The 15,963-nt window shown below is 40.4% G+C and overlaps 1 protein-coding gene and 1 pseudogene across 3 annotated transcripts in view; both read left to right on the top strand.

Moving 5' to 3' along the window:
* ZFPM2 (zinc finger protein, FOG family member 2) overlaps positions 1 to 15,963 on the top strand; it is a 575,810-nt gene that overhangs the window by 175,622 nt on the left and 384,225 nt on the right. The window lies entirely within an intron of this gene.
* On the top strand, positions 5,164 to 5,326 carry LOC141146399 (U2 spliceosomal RNA; annotated as a pseudogene).

The following is a 15,963-nucleotide window of genomic DNA, read 5'->3' on the forward strand; positions in this document are numbered from 1 at the left end:
TGTCCAAAGAAGTATGATGCATTTGATAATTTAAATAAAATACATCATATAAACTTTAATTTGTTTTAAAAGAAAAGCATAAGTACATATACAAGTCATATAATAATATTAGTACTAATGCTATCCAATGAATTTTTCAGCCTCCGAAGCAGGCGCTACTCTTGCATGGGCTGATTGAAGGAAGGGAAAGTGTAAAATGGCCTTTCTTGGTCAATAGATATTGGTCCAAGATTGGGTAAACTGCTGGCACTACACCAGTATAGGAGTTTACACTTTGATGTGTGATTTTGTGCTTTACAAAGATTAGCATTAAAGTACACTAGTAATCACAGACTGCAAATGTATATATAGCCACACGTGAGAATATGGATTAGTAAAGCATGACATGATTACATTGCTGACAATTAACTATATTCATTCTATTTTACCTTTCCTCCCTCTCTACCTTTCTCTTATTTTCCTTACACCACATTTATATTTAAATGTGACCAAAAAAAAGCAGTGTTAGACAATAAAAATGATACACAAAGCACAGTCGATACATATTATGTAAAATGCAAGTATAGATCAAGTTTTTTGATCTTTTTTATACAACAAATAAAATACTAATTCCAGGAAACCAGTAAAATCAATAAGTGAAAAGCCAATACTATCCACATATAAAACCTTTGTTTAAAAAACAAATTATAGATACCACTTACTGACAACAGTAGAACATTTAAAGAGGTGCTTTTAAACCAATTATTTTTCGAGAAAATTCACTGTCCATTGTTCTTGTTCCATACACGATTGCCACAACAGATCTGAATCTCTTAACTCTATCCCTCTAACTTACAGTTTCTAACTCGAGGATCTGGGAGGTGGTGGTCAACTGAGGTTCAAAGTGATCAGTCCTAGAGGACCAGTGGCCACTGGTTCAGCTCAGAATGTCCACCAAAAAAGAGACGTGGGAAGCCGGGGAGCCATCTGTTGAGGCTGCGGTTACCCTGGCGGGTGAATGGAGAAAGACCTGTCTCCATGCAGAATGAGGGGGATCGCTCTTGATGCCATTGGGGGTCCCAATCCTGGGTCATAAGTAGGGTTTCCAGGTGGGGGGGGGTGACTGTCTAACTTGAGGATCTGGGAGGTGGTGGTCAGTTGAGGTCCAAAGTATTTGGTCCTAGAGGACTGGCCAGTGGTCACTAGTACAGCTTTTTTTATATTATTCTACTAGTACAGCTCAGGGTGTCCACCAAAAAAGAGAAGAGGGAAGCAGGAAGAGACATCTGTTGAGGCTGCGGTTACCCTGGGGGGGCGAATGGAGAAAGACCTGTCTCCATGCAGAATGAGGGTGATTGCTCTTGCTGCCATAGGGATGCCAATACTGGGTCATAAGTAGGGTTCCCAGGTGGGTGGGTAAAATCTGTAACTTCAGGAGTCTGCAAAAAAGTGTACTTACAGCACTTTGAAAGAGCACTGAGAACTACTGACAGTTTAGAAATGAATGCTAGAAATGAGTAAATACTCTGTTTACTACTATGGTTGGTAATGATAACAGCACCATGTAGTTCTTACAATGGTAGAAAGAAGTGTTGTACAGTTATAAAAGTACACTCGTTCTGGAAGACAAAACAAAGTGTCAAAGTGATACAGTACCTTTTCAATAAAAACAAAAGTATCAAAAATGCACGTTTTTGGAGCAATAGATTATTTTCTTCAGTCTTATTGACAATTATTTTTGTTAGCTCCTAAATAGCATCACTGTGACAATACCTTTGCCTTCTCTTCCTGTGACTCATAATAAGAGTGGGTGTGACATAGCAGGAAGTTACTACCACCAGTGTGCTGAGAAAATGGCAGTTGCTCATTTCTGCAATGTTTCTCTATTGGGATTGTGATTAAAGCCTGATTGACTGTGGGACAGGGCAAGCAGGCACTAGAGAGGATGGAAGGGAATGCTATATAGGAAGAAGAGCAGTGGCGGTCCGTAATGCAGGGTGCAGGGACGCGGTCCCTGTATCCATGCGCCCAGCTCCCTAATCTACATGCGGGGCGCCGGACGCATGGATTCCAATGGGGTTTTTGGACATTGTAGTACAGAGAACTCATTGTCATCTTCAAGAAACCAGTGGTGAGATGATTTAAGCTTTGTGACATGGTGCATTATCCTGCTGGAAGGAGCCATCAGAAGATGAGTACACTGTAGTCATAAAGGTATGGACATGGTCAGCAACAATACTCAGGTAGGCCGTGGGGTTTAAACAATGCTCAATTGGTGCCCAAAGTGTGCCAAGAAAATATTCCTCATACCATTACACCACCACCACCAGCCTGAACCATTGCTACAAGGCAGGATGGATCTATACCCTACCATCTGAATATCGCAGCTGTAATCCAGGCTGCGCAGACCAGGCAACATTTTTCCAAACTTCTATTGTCCAATTTTGGTGAGCCTGAGCGAATTGTAGCTTCAGGTTCCTGTTCTTAGCTGACAGGAGTGGCACCCGGTGTGGTCGTCTGCTGCTGTAGCCCAGGTTCGATGTGTTGTGCATTCAGAGATGGTATTCTACATACCTTGGTTGTAACAAGTGGTTATTTGAGTTATTGTTGCCTTTCTATCATCTTGAACCAGTCTGCCCATTCTCCTCTGACCTCTGACATCAACAAGGCATTTTATCCACACAACTGATGCTCACTGCATATTTTCAAATATGTAAACTCTAGAGATGGTTGTACATGAAAATCCCAGTAGATCAGCAGTTTTTAAAAAACTTAGACCAGCCTATCTGGCACCAACAACCATGCCATGTTCAAAGTCACTTAAATCCCCTTTCTTCCCCATTCTTATGCTCGGTTTGAAGCAAGTTGTCTTTACCACATCTAGATGCCTAAATGCATTGAATTGCTGCCATGTGATTGCTGATTAGCAATTTGTGTTACCAAGCAATTGAATAGGTGTACCTAATAAAGTGTTCTGTGAGTGTATATTTATCGTTAGTTTTATACCCGCATTAGGAAATAAAACTGATTATTAAAATGTGACCTGTTGCTAAAAGCAACACCTATGATTTTTTTTCTCTTTAAAATGCTATCATATTGTGTTACTCTTGTAATTTTTTTCACCATATAAAGATGTTATTGGGCATGTCACTCTACTTTATATTTTCAGGGTTGATGGCAAAGATGCCAGATCAACTAGCGACAACACATTGCACCTAAACCACCAGTAAATTTGCTTGTTCCACATAAAGCCCCTCAGTTTACTGCAGCAGAATTCAAACTGATAAGATGTGCAGCCTGCATGCTTCCTTTACATGAGAACTGGTCCAGTCTCCATCCATGAATAGGATGCCAATTTCAATTAAAAATTGGCTTCGGCTCTCTATCAGCGACATCCCATCAGATAGAACGACAGCATCCTTTAGCTTCTGTTCAAGTACCAGTCCAACCAGTAACACGCGGGGCGTCTGACTGCGTCACTAATTCCAGTTGGAAACTTATCTACAGATTCGAGAAGCGCAAAGCTGTTCCCGATAACGGGCAGAGGCTCATCTGCTGCAAGCTCGTCTCCTGCCAGGTTATCAGCAACTTAACTAGTCAATAAATCAAGAAACAACGTCTGTTTATTTTTATTTTTTTTTATTTTTTTCAACTTTATCGAAATGTGTTTCAGTCCCATTGTAACAGTTAATACTCTAATAGGAGCCCCCTAGATGGAACATTAAGAAGTTAGTTAAGAGACATTTTGCAGGCGCCGTTTGCCTTGTCATTGACAGGGAAGGTAATCCTATACACAGTCTGCTATTGTGAGACGGGAAACTGGCCTCTTCCACTGGCACAGACCAGATGCACCACTCTCTATCCTAATCTGTAAACGACTTAAAGGAGCCTTATCTCATGGCTCTTCTGCTTCATTTCATGCTTGATTTACTTTAATTTGTCTGATAGGGCACACGGATTTGGAGACAGACCATCTTCCTGCAGAAACTGTTCAGATTTTTTCTTTCCCTTTTTTTCGCACAGCATTGTTGTGTAAGGATTTTTGACTTTTTTTATATTTTTTTTTTATTTTTTTTTCCCCTCTTCCTCGTAGAAGAAATCTTGGTCCTGTGCAGCAGGCTGCTTGAGTGTGTTTAGATTTAAGCTATCCCAGCAGAAAAGAGTTTCTGAAGTGCTGTGATTGTGTGATGAACATCATTTACATTGAAATCACGCTATGCAATACATGGAAGGGGAGCGGAGCAGTGGAGCGCATGTAACCACAAGATACATTCAAAGAACTATATAGAGTCACTACAAGAAAAACAAATTTTTTTTTGCTCTCCTTTTTTTTAAGGGAACCTTTATAAATATGTAAATTTCATTTTTATCTGATTGGGGTTTTTAAGCTACACATCTCTAGCAAGAAGGGAGTAAGGGTTGACCAACCTTTTGGGAGATCTGCATTAGTATTCCGAGTGGGCTTATGATATAAAAATGTCTTGTTAGTTGACAGCAGGGTGAAGTGGAGTTGCTAATATACTCTTCCAATTTTATTGCGTTTAGAATCCAGGAATGTGTGGCTCTCTTGACACACCTCCAGCAAATCAAAAATGGAGTTAAATTACAATTAAAGGCTTCTGTATGACAGTCTTAAAGTGGAACTTCACTCTCCCAATCAACACTGATTATTTTTAAATGTTTATGTTTAAGGTAAAGGTGTTGATATATATGACAAACTCATTTGAATCTTTATATATATCGCAGCATTTGATACTTCGTGACCTGGTCCTGAGGAAGCTACACAATTGGCGAAACGTGTTGACCAGCGCATGAACACGCATACACATCGATATTTTGCTTTCCTTTTTTTTTAAGGGAACCTTTATAAATATGTAAATTTAATTTTGATCTGATTGGGGTTTTAAGCTACACATCTCTAGCAAGAAGGGAGTAAGGGTTGACTAACCTTTTGGGAAATCTGCATTAGTATACCAAGTGGGCTTATGATATAAAAATGTCTTGTTAGTTGACAGCAGGGGGAAGTGGAGTTGCTAATATACTTTTCAACTTTGATGTGAAAGGAATCTCTATTAACTCAGTGAAAACAAACATTATAAGAAAAAAAACCCTTGTTATTGTGTTTAGAATCCAGTGATGTGTAGCTCTCATGACACACAATCAAAAATGGAGTTAAATGAAGTTATTGCTTCTCGACCTTTTGTCTAAGATCAAGTGTAGTATCTGTTCTTATCAGTTTAATATCTAGGGACCATATATTAATTGGATTTTTAGAACAGGGAGATGGAAGAAGAGCTTGCTCTGTCCACTCCATGCATCGGCCATGGCCAGGACCGGTGCAAAGAAAAAAAAATGGAGATAAATTACATTTAAAGGCTTCTGTATGACAGTCTTAAAGTGGAACCTCACTCTCCCAATCAACATTGAATGTTTATGTTTAAGGTAAAGGTGTTGCTATATATGACAAACTCATTTTGCTCTCTATATATTTAGTCACATTTGATACTATGTAACCTGGTTCTGAGGAAGCTACGCAATTGGCGAAACACGTTGACCAGCGCATGCGCATGCATACATCTCTACATTTTGAATTATGAAGTATAGATGTTTAACACAAGAGATGTTGTGTGTAGAAGTAACCAGAATGACTTAGGTATCAATGCGACAATGCTATCTTTAAATGAAGTACTAATGCTATATGCATGATTTTTTAACATGTTGTACAGTATAGTTTTAATAAATAAGTGACTCTGTCTCATATGGGTGCCAGTAAAGTCCAACTGATTCAAGCAAGTACGTTTCCTGCTACACATTTTCAATACATAAATATCGATATATTGATATACTGTTATACAGTGTAGCCATTTAAATGGGTCTTTTTCTTAATACTTTGTGGTTTTATGCCTTTATATATATATATATATATATATATATATATATATATATATATGTAATACAGAATTTTGATTTTATCTGGCTGTAGCGCTCTTGACGGTACAAGGAAAATCCTATTGCCCTCCTTTATTCCCCGCATTTGCGCTCCGGTTTAGACCATACTAATTCAGGATGTAAGTACCTTTTATCTACCGTGTAAGAGCACAAAATACTCTCTTTATACATTTTCAATAAATGATTTTTTTTAATACTTATGCTAATAGCATTAGTAAATAAGTAGGAAAGTATATCATATTTACTTGTTTTAAACTTTTTTCGAAATTTCTTCAGTTACTTCCTAGTTTCTGCCTAGGCAAATGATGTCATACATCCCAGCAGTCTGCAATAGGGGAGGAGAGGAGAAGGGGTTTTCTCAGCTAAGTACACTCTCCTGTATGCATGCTTGAGATAAGGGCAGATGGATTCCAGGAAGTAAATGCTAGGGCATGGGCAGAAAAGCTAGGGGTCATTTTCTCAACAAAATTAAGCATAGAGACATGCTTAAGTGATTTCTCAACAAAATTAAGCATAGAGACCGGAGGCGTTTGATTTTAATATTAAAAATGAATGAAAGTGTTTTTGGTTTATGGTGCTCAGATGCAGTGAAGATCCCCTTTACCAACTCCCAAATCCAGTTTCTAATGATACACAAGCCTTGTAAAGTAAACACACATTTTTTACCTCCCCGACTGAGACAGATCCTCCTTTATTTACGTCTTTATTACGTCCTTTATTTACGTCTCATATGCTCTCCTTCCCAGACACTGCAGCTCACAGTGGGAGGGTTTCAGCAACAGAAGCAGTCTGTCAATTCAGAAAGCCATGGGTCAGGTGCTGAATGACAAGACACAGGCGTCTGCTTATTCAGCAGTGACAATGCTGATAGCCATATCCCCACAATATCTTCTCATCCCGCTGTATGAGAGGGAGACATCTACCTCCAAATTAAGGAACAACGCCGCATTGTTGCCACCCCATGAATTGGGTGGACTTCACTGGCAGGATCAGCAGGTGTTTGTAGCGCTTTGCTGGGGGAGTAAAGCTTAGTTCACACCTATGCAGTTGGCTTTTAATCTGTTTCTGCAGTGCTTTTTGCAGGTGATTAAAACCTTTAAATATGTCAAGGGGGTGAATAATGTTCTGAAGGGCAGTATCTTCAATATGAAGCCAAGATCAAAAACACAAATTTTTGACCAGAAACACAGATCACACATATCTATGGCAGCTGTGTCTTTAGCTGTTTGCCTACATTTACACTTTAAGTGAGCTTTGGCTATAACTTTCCTTATTGCAAGATGAATCTGCTGTGACTCAAAGAGAAAACCTAATTTAATATTAACTTTGCCATGTAAAATCCAGTGATATGTAACACAAAGGTCACCCAGTCCACGGCTCAAGTTGAAGTCACTCAGGTGTCCTTTGATGTTGACTTCCTTTTAAGCAGGCGATTCCCCCTGTGACTATATTAATAAAAAAAAAAAACTTGATTTACTATTAATTTTGTAGCATTTAAAATCTGGCGATCTCTAGCTCTTGTGTCAATTATTAAAACAGCTGACCTAGCCTCTGTCAAGGAGGTCGGCCCTTCCTTGTGTTCTTTGATACATTTAATCCTTTAAAATGACTCATTATACTGACCATCGTCTAAGGAATTCGACATTGTCTTGATAGGTCCGGGCTCGTAGTGTGCCTTTAGTCAGCCAGTCAAGTCCCCTGGCAGCTGTGTGGTTGTGCCCCTTTTTTGCCACTGTAATCTTAAAATCTTACACAAGCCTTGTGTTATGACTAGAAGTGGAAGATGCTCTCCTCAAGGGGGTTGAATGTATATCAAGAGCCATTAACTTTGCATTTTAATAACTTTGGCAGTGGTAATTGCTCCCGTGTGATTCATTAAAGTTTTTAATGATGCAACATTTGATAGCTAACCATAGTGTACTAATTTGCGCCGAGGGAGATGCTGTGCAATGAGGATGCAAGTCATTTGATGTGGATTTTTAAACATTGTAAAATACAATAATCTAGCATAGTAATACCTTGGAAAGAGCATACAGCAGATGAGCTCCATGTATCAGAAACCATGAATCAGACTGAGAAAGAAGTACAGTTAAATCACACTTGTTTAATAATAATAAAAAAAAAGGTAAACAAAGTAAACGTAGTCAAAACATAGCCAGAGTTCAGGAACGTATAGTCAGACAAGCCAAAACATCAGGGAGCCAGAAATGAACGTAGTAGAACAGCAAGCAGGATCTGGAGTCAGAAGAAATGTCAGCCAAGCAAGTCTTTAACAGGAACACAGGAGAGCGTCTCTAGAGATATGACCAAGGCGAAGGCAGAGATCATCTGGACTGGACGGCTTAAGTAGGCAGGACTGATGAGCAGGATATCATCAACAGGTGAGTCACTATGGAGAGATAGGAGCTGGCAATTAGCCGACAGCTTAGCGGCCAGCTCAGAGAAGGAAGGGCTGAGCCCAGCCCTGACAACATGTGAATAAATTATGGGCAGGTTTAAAGGCTTGCCTGTAATTCTTATGCCCGTACACACGAGCAGAATTTCCGTCGAAAAAATCTTGAATATTTTTTCAGACGGAATTCCGCTCAAGCTTGGCTTGCATACACACGGTCACACAAAAGTTCTCTGAACTGTCGACTGTCATGAACGCGGTGACGTACAACACTACGACGAGCCGAGAAAATGAAGTTCAATGCTTCCGAGCATGCGTCGAATTGTTTCCGAGCATGATTTTTTGCGCATCAGAATTGCATACAGACGATCGTATTTTCGGATAGGAACTTTTTCCGACCGAAAAATAGAGAACCTGCCCTCAATCTTTTGCTGGCTGGAATTCCGCCAGCAAAATGCCCTGTACACACGGTTGGACATTAATTGGACATTCCAAAAACAAAATCCATGGATTTTTTCCGACAGATGTTGTCGGAAAATCCGATCGTTCTAAACGCGGTGACGTAAAATACGTACGTCGGGACTATAAATGGGGCAGTAGCCAATAGCTTTTGTCTCTTAAAGCGGGGGTCCACCTATCTATCCTTTTTTTTTTTTTTTAGTTCATTCACAAACTTTTCTTCTCAGCATTACATACTCACATATTGTGTGTAATATGTCCACCTGTGTCAGATTTCATCGGAAAGAATAACTTATATTATTCACTGCAGGCGGTTTCCATCTTCATTGTGGGCATTTAAAGCCCACAAGCATTTATTTCCTGGATGCGGTGAATGCTGTGCTCCCAGCATTCACTGCTCGTTCCCGCACATGCTCAGTGGCATCCTGGGAAGCCTGAGACTAGCTCCCAGGAGTCTGGGAGAGGCTAGAAACACGCCTACTCCCACGGGAGGAGAACCAGAAAGTGCAAAGAAGAATAGAAAAATAAAAGGTAATTACGGCGATTTAAATTTTTTTAAACGGCATGTCAGCATCTAGGTAAGGAAGAGAATACATACAGATATTGTTCAAAATTTGGGTGGAACTCCGCTTTAATTTATTCTGAGCATGCGTGGCACTTTGTGCATCGGATTTGTGTACACACGATCGGAAATTCCGACAACGGATTTTGTTGTCGGAAAATTTTATAGCAAGCTCTCAAACTTTGTGTGTCGGAAATTCCGATGCGCCTGTACTTGCAAAGTGCAGTTTAGTTACCTTTAGTTAGTCAACCCTATTGTTGCCTAAAATAATATTTGTTACACTCTTAAGCCCGTCATATGATTTACCAACCTTTGTCATATTGCCTATTTCCTATTTTAGCTTTACAGAGTCCTATGTAACCTGCATGCTAGTTTATTGTGCCTAGATCAAGTATACATAAAGACTAAAGTGAGGTATGAGAATAAAGTATAGAAGGAGTATGGTAGGGTTAAAAACTCTATTACATTTTTTGGTGTAGTGTGCGATAAAGAGATGTCCCCTCACTTCGTACCTTGGAAACACATAAGGAAGAGAGAGAAAAGTTCTATAAAGTGAGGAAAACTCCCCTTTTGCACAGTTGTCACCAGGTGTCCTCATTGGAAGATTTACCGTACCTCCTGTTTTGGTGACAACTGTAACATTTTGAACTTCTCATTAATCACCAGGACAAATAAAGAGGGTGAATCCCCATTAAAAAAAAAGTTTGAGACACATTAACAATCATATTTTGCTCTTACTGAACTCCTCAGCAGCCAAATTAGCTTAATGAGCTGTTGCAGTGCAAAAGAAAAGCTATTACTTCTTGGGATGAGGCACATATGAACCTCCTTCACAATTCAGTGCTCAGTGGCTGGTATTCATTAGACTGAGCTCTTTCACTTGGGGGGAATGCTTAGTTCTATGCAAAAACTGACTTTAAGATAGGTAATCCAGGATAAACAGATGAGGAGGTGAGAAAGTAGATACCGTTTGACAGGTAAACCATGTGGGTGGAGCACGGTGGCAGTAGAACTGTGGGCTTAAAACCAATCTCTTGGCAAGAGCAATCTATCCATTAATGGCCATAACATTTCCACTCATTGATATAACTTTATGTGACCCCCATGTGGTTCCTAACAGTGGAAACCTGTGTGATCCACTGCTGCAGTCCACACCTGCTCCCAAAGTGTCTTATTGCCACCACTAAATGTGATGTCACACCATTTCTGGTGTGTTCAGGAGCCCGTCAATACATTCTTATGGCTAACGGTAAGTGTGCACATCACCAACTACCAACATGGGCATTCAAAGAAAGACAATCAACTCTGCAGTGCAGAGGAAACCAGACCAGGACCCAACATGTCACAAGGCTACAGATTCTTATGAAAGTAAGAAATTTGGAAACATAGTTTTGTTTTTGTTTTTTTAGATCAGTGATTTAGCTAGAGAGGATGGAATGGGTAAAGTCTAGTGGGAGGTGCTCTAGATTGAGATCAACTATAATCTCAAGATTTAATTTGCATGTGTAATACTGTTAAAGGCGAGGTCACAAGCATTTTTTTTAAGGTTTTGTCATGTCTTTAGTTTATATGCAAAATAGTGCTTTGACTGCCATGGATATATTACATTTGTACCTCCTTCTAGATAACAAATAACATATACACTATATTGTCAAAAGTATTGGGATGCCTGCCTTTACATGCACATGAACTTTAATGGCATCCCGGTCTTAGTCTGTATGGACCTTGCTTTGTGCAGTGGCAACTGTTCCCACAAAGTTGGGAGAATAAAATTGTCCAAAATGTCTTGGTATGGTGACACCTTAAGAGTTCCCTTCATTGGAACTAAGGGGCCAAGCCCAACCCCTGAAAAACAACCCCACACCATAATCCCCCCTCCACCAAATGATTTGGACCACTGCACAAATCCATAAAGACATGGATGAGTGAGTTTGGGTGGAAGAACTTGACTGGCCTGCACAGAGTCCTGACCTTAACCCGATAGAACACCTTTGGTATGAGTTCGAGTGGAGACTGCGAGCCAGGCCTTCTCGTCCACATGAGTGCCTGACCTCACAAATGCGCTTCTGTAAGAATGGTCAAACATTCCCATAGACACACTTCTAATCCTTGTAGACAGTCTTCCCAGAAAAGTTGAAGCTGTTCTAGCTGCAAAGGGTGGGCCAACTCAATATTGAACCCTACAGACTAAGACTGGGATGCCATTAAGGTTCATGTATGTGTAAAGGCAGGTGTCACAATACTTTTGGTAATATAGTGTGTGTGTGTATATATATATTGATCAGCCATGACTTTATGACCATTGACCTAATATTGAGTAGGTCCTCCTTTAGACCTCTGAAAGTGTGCTGTGATGTCTGGCACCAAGATGTCAGTAGCAGATCCTTTAAGTCCTGTAAGTTGTGAGGTGGGGACTCCATGGATCGGACTTGTTTTTCCAGCACATCCCACAGATGCTTAATTGGATTTAGATCTGGAGATTTTGGAGGCCAGGTCAACACATTAAACTTCCTAGATTGTAAACTCTAAAGAGCAGGGCCCTCTGATTCCTCCTGTATTGAATTGTATTGTACTTGTACTGTCCTCCCTAGCTGTTGGCGCTATATAAATCCTTTATAATAATAATAATAATAACTCGCGGTTGTCTCTCAAACCTTTTTTGAACCATTTTTGCCATTTGGCAGGGGCACATTATCCTGCTGAAAGAGGTCACTGCCATCAGGGAATACAGTTTCCATGAAGGGGTGTACCTGTTCAGCAACAATGTTTAGGTAGGTGGTATGTGCCAAAGTAACATCCACATGAATAGCAGGACCCAAGGATTTCCCAGCAAAACATTTCCCAAAGCATCACACTGCCTCCGCCGGCTTGCCTTCTTAGGCTTCATGTACACTACAGCTTCTAAACTTGAGTTTCGGAGCTTTTGGCATTTTTTTTGCCAAAGCTTCTCAACTCAACTCCATAAAAGCCTAGGTGTCTACGTACACATAGGTTTTTATCAGCGTTTAGGAGCTAGTGTGGTTTGGTGAGGTTTAATCTCCCCCTCCTGAATGGGGAAGAATCGCATTCAGGATAGAAACGTTTTGACCGCTGGCCGCGGGAGACCACAAGGCCACATTTTGTGTTTTCCCGCAGCCGTGGTGCATCATTACCAAGTGTACATGAAGTCTTATACAGGCATACCCCACTTTTAAGTACACAATGAGGTTTATTTACTAAAGCTGGAAAGTGCAAAATCAGGCCCACTTCTGCATAGAAACCAATGAGCTTCTAATCTTGGCTTGTTCAATTAAGCTTGGGTAATAAAACCTGGAAGCTCATTGGTTTCTATGCAGAAGTGAGCCTGATTTTGCACTTTCCAGCTTTAGTAAATAAACCCCATTGTGTACTTAAAAGTGGGGTATGCTTGTACTACATGCTGGTAAGTGATGCACACGCATCCAGCCATCCACATGATTTAAAGGAAGATGTGACTCATCAGGCCACCTTCTTCCATGGCACTGTGGTCCAGTCCTGATGCTCACTGGCCATTGTAGGTGCTTTCGGCTGTCGACATTTTGCCAGCATGGGACACTGAGCAACAAAATGCAATGCCCATTTTTTTTTTGCTTTCAACACATTAGCTTCAGGGACAACATGTTTACTTGATGCCTAATATATATATCCCACCGATGTTCAGATGTCATTGCAGCAAGATAATCAATGTTATTCACTTAACCTGTCAGTGGTCATTAAGTTATGGCTGATCAGTGTAATATATATATATATATATATATATATATATATATATATATATATATATATATATATATATATACACAGCAAATATACACTTACATAATCTAAAAATAACTTTTTACATCTGCTATAGTTCTTTTTTTGAGCATGCTGGATGTTTCATAAATCACACTGTTTATCTGGATTCTTTGGATGCGATATGTTGCTGGAGACATTTGCAGAGTAGAAATAAATGGAAGCTCTGGAGACAGAATTAACAACTCACACCTGTGACTGGACATTTCCCATTTGCTGGTCAGGGCTCAGTTCAGAGGCGCACTCAGCAGACAAGGCCTTGTAGCTCGCTGTACAGCTCAGAGCAAAATTCAACACAGATTTCTGCTTTTTCTCAGGACTGGATTAACAACTGACATTTATTATTTCCCCTGTAAAAAAAAAAAAAAAGAAACTGTAAGGAATCTCTGAATGTTGGAGTGTGTCAAGAGGGAACATCCTCTTACAGCTGTGATTTGGACATTCTAAACTTTTTTTTTTTTTTTTTTGTTTCATTGGTTTCAACTGATAAGAAAGGCGAACATGAGAGCATGTATTTTTTTTATAGCACGTAGAAATCAGGAATCTGCCATACATCAGATTCATCTGCAGTGCTGCAGGTTAGATGGGGACAAAATTTCACTACAGAATTATCGAATTAAACAAAATCACTATTGTTACTTGTGAGCTTTATACAGTATCACAAAAGTGAGTACACCCCTCACATTTTTGTAAATAATTTATTATATTTTTTCATGTGACAACACTGAAGAAATGACACTTTGTTACAATGTAAAGTAGTGAGTGTACAGCTTGTATAACAGTGTAAATTTGCTGTCCCCTCAAAATAACTCAACACACAGCCATTAATGTCTAAACCGCTGGCAATAAAAGTGAGTACACCCCTAAGTGCAAATGTCCAAATTGGACCCAAAGTGTCAATATTTTGTGTGGCCACCATTATTTTCCAGCACTGCCTTAACCCTCTTGGGCATGTAGTTCACCAGAGCTTCACAGGTTGCCACTGGAGTTCTCTTCCCCTCCTCCATGATGACATCACGGAGCTGGTGGATGTTAGAGACCTTGTGCTCCTCCACCTTCTGTTTGAGGATGTCCCACAGATGCTCAATAGGGTTTAGGTCTGAGACATGCTTGGCCAGTCCATCACCTTTACTTTCAACTTCTTTAGCAAGGCAGTGGTCATCTTGGAGGTGTGTTTGGGGTTGTTATCATGTTGGAATACTGCACTGCGGCCCAGTCTCCAAAGGGAGGGGATCATGCTTTGCTTCAGTATGTCACAGTACATGTTGGCATTCATGGTTCCCTCAATGAACTGTAGCTCCCTCATGCAGCCCCAGACCATGACACTTCCACCACCATGCTTGACTGTAGGCAAGACACACTTGTTTTTGTACTCCTCACCTGGTTGCCGCCACACACGCTTGACACCATCTGAACCAAATATGTTTATCTTGGTCTCATCAGACCACAGGACATGGTTCCAGTAATCCATGTCCTTAGTCTGTTTGTCTTCAGCAAACTGTTTGCGGGCTTTCTTGTGCATCATCTTTAAAAGAGGTTTCCTTCTGGGACAACAGCCATGCAGACCATCATTTAGTAATGATTGAGCAAATTTCTGTTGTGTGAAACGTATCTATCTTGACCACTGCTGGTGTCCTCTGGTGTCATTTTGGATATTTTCATATTCCAATAAACTTTATTTGGAGCCCATATGAGGTGCAGCCATTTCTTATTTTGACATTTTACCATGGAGGCGATATAAAGAAAAAAAAAAAGCGCTAAAAAGCTATAAAACACCTTAGATTGCATCTGCAACAAAAAAACACTAATATCGGTGTAATGGGCTAAAAAGAGTATACTAAGTGTGCTTGCAATCCAGTGATCAAAAAATGTGAATAAAATATAGCAGAATAGGTTATTGAATCAATATAAGGCGAGTATATTAATTACCAATAATAAATATTGCCAAGTTCAAAAAGTGCTTATAAATGAATTGAGTAAATATGCATTCAGTGATCTAACACAAAAATAATCAAATCCATAATTGCTAAATAAAAAATTCCAGAATTCATAAATAACTAATAAATTGAAAGGTAGTAGTGATAAAAATAAATTCAGTCCATTCATAAGAAGTTTAGTGAAGATACACCAATCACATGGAGGGGAATCACATATCCACAGTTCGTTTAAACACAGCACGTATAGGTGAAGAGGGAGGAAGGGAGTGTGAAGAAGAATCCAAGCAACCGGTGACTCCAAGGGACAATAAGGATGGACCCTTACCAGACACGGTGGACCTCCTTAATAGCAAGGTCTTATGCGCGTGCAGATACAGCCCTCTGCAGGGACAGATGGTCTCCCTTTGAAACCTGGACCTCGGCAAGTGAGTCCCAACTTGCCGAGGTCCAGGTTTCAAAAGGAGACCAAGATGAAGTCTCTTAACCAGGAGGGGAGCAGACACCAGAAGTTGGTACCTAAGACCTTTCTTCAGGGACAAAACCCTTGCAGTCTATTAGTGAGTGCCTTCCTCTAGACTGACACGCTGGAACTGCTTCCTGTCGGAACGAGGATTCAGACGCCGCCATTCATCTGTCCCTGCAGAGGGCTGTATCTGCACGCGCATAAGACCTTGCTATTAAGGAGGTCCACCGTGTCTGGTAATGGTCCATCCTTATTGTCCCCTGGCCCTTCAGGTCTGGTATGGATATTAAGGGGAACCCCGCGCCAAAATTAAAACAAAAAATGGCGTGGGGTCCCCCCAAAAATCCATACCAGACCCTTATCCGAGCACGCAACCTGGCAGGCCGCAGGAAAATAGGGGGGGATGAGA

The sequence above is a fragment of the Aquarana catesbeiana genome, linkage group LG05 (assembly GCF_042186555.1).
Source record: "Aquarana catesbeiana isolate 2022-GZ linkage group LG05, ASM4218655v1, whole genome shotgun sequence".
NCBI lineage: Eukaryota > Metazoa > Chordata > Amphibia > Anura > Ranidae > Aquarana > Aquarana catesbeiana.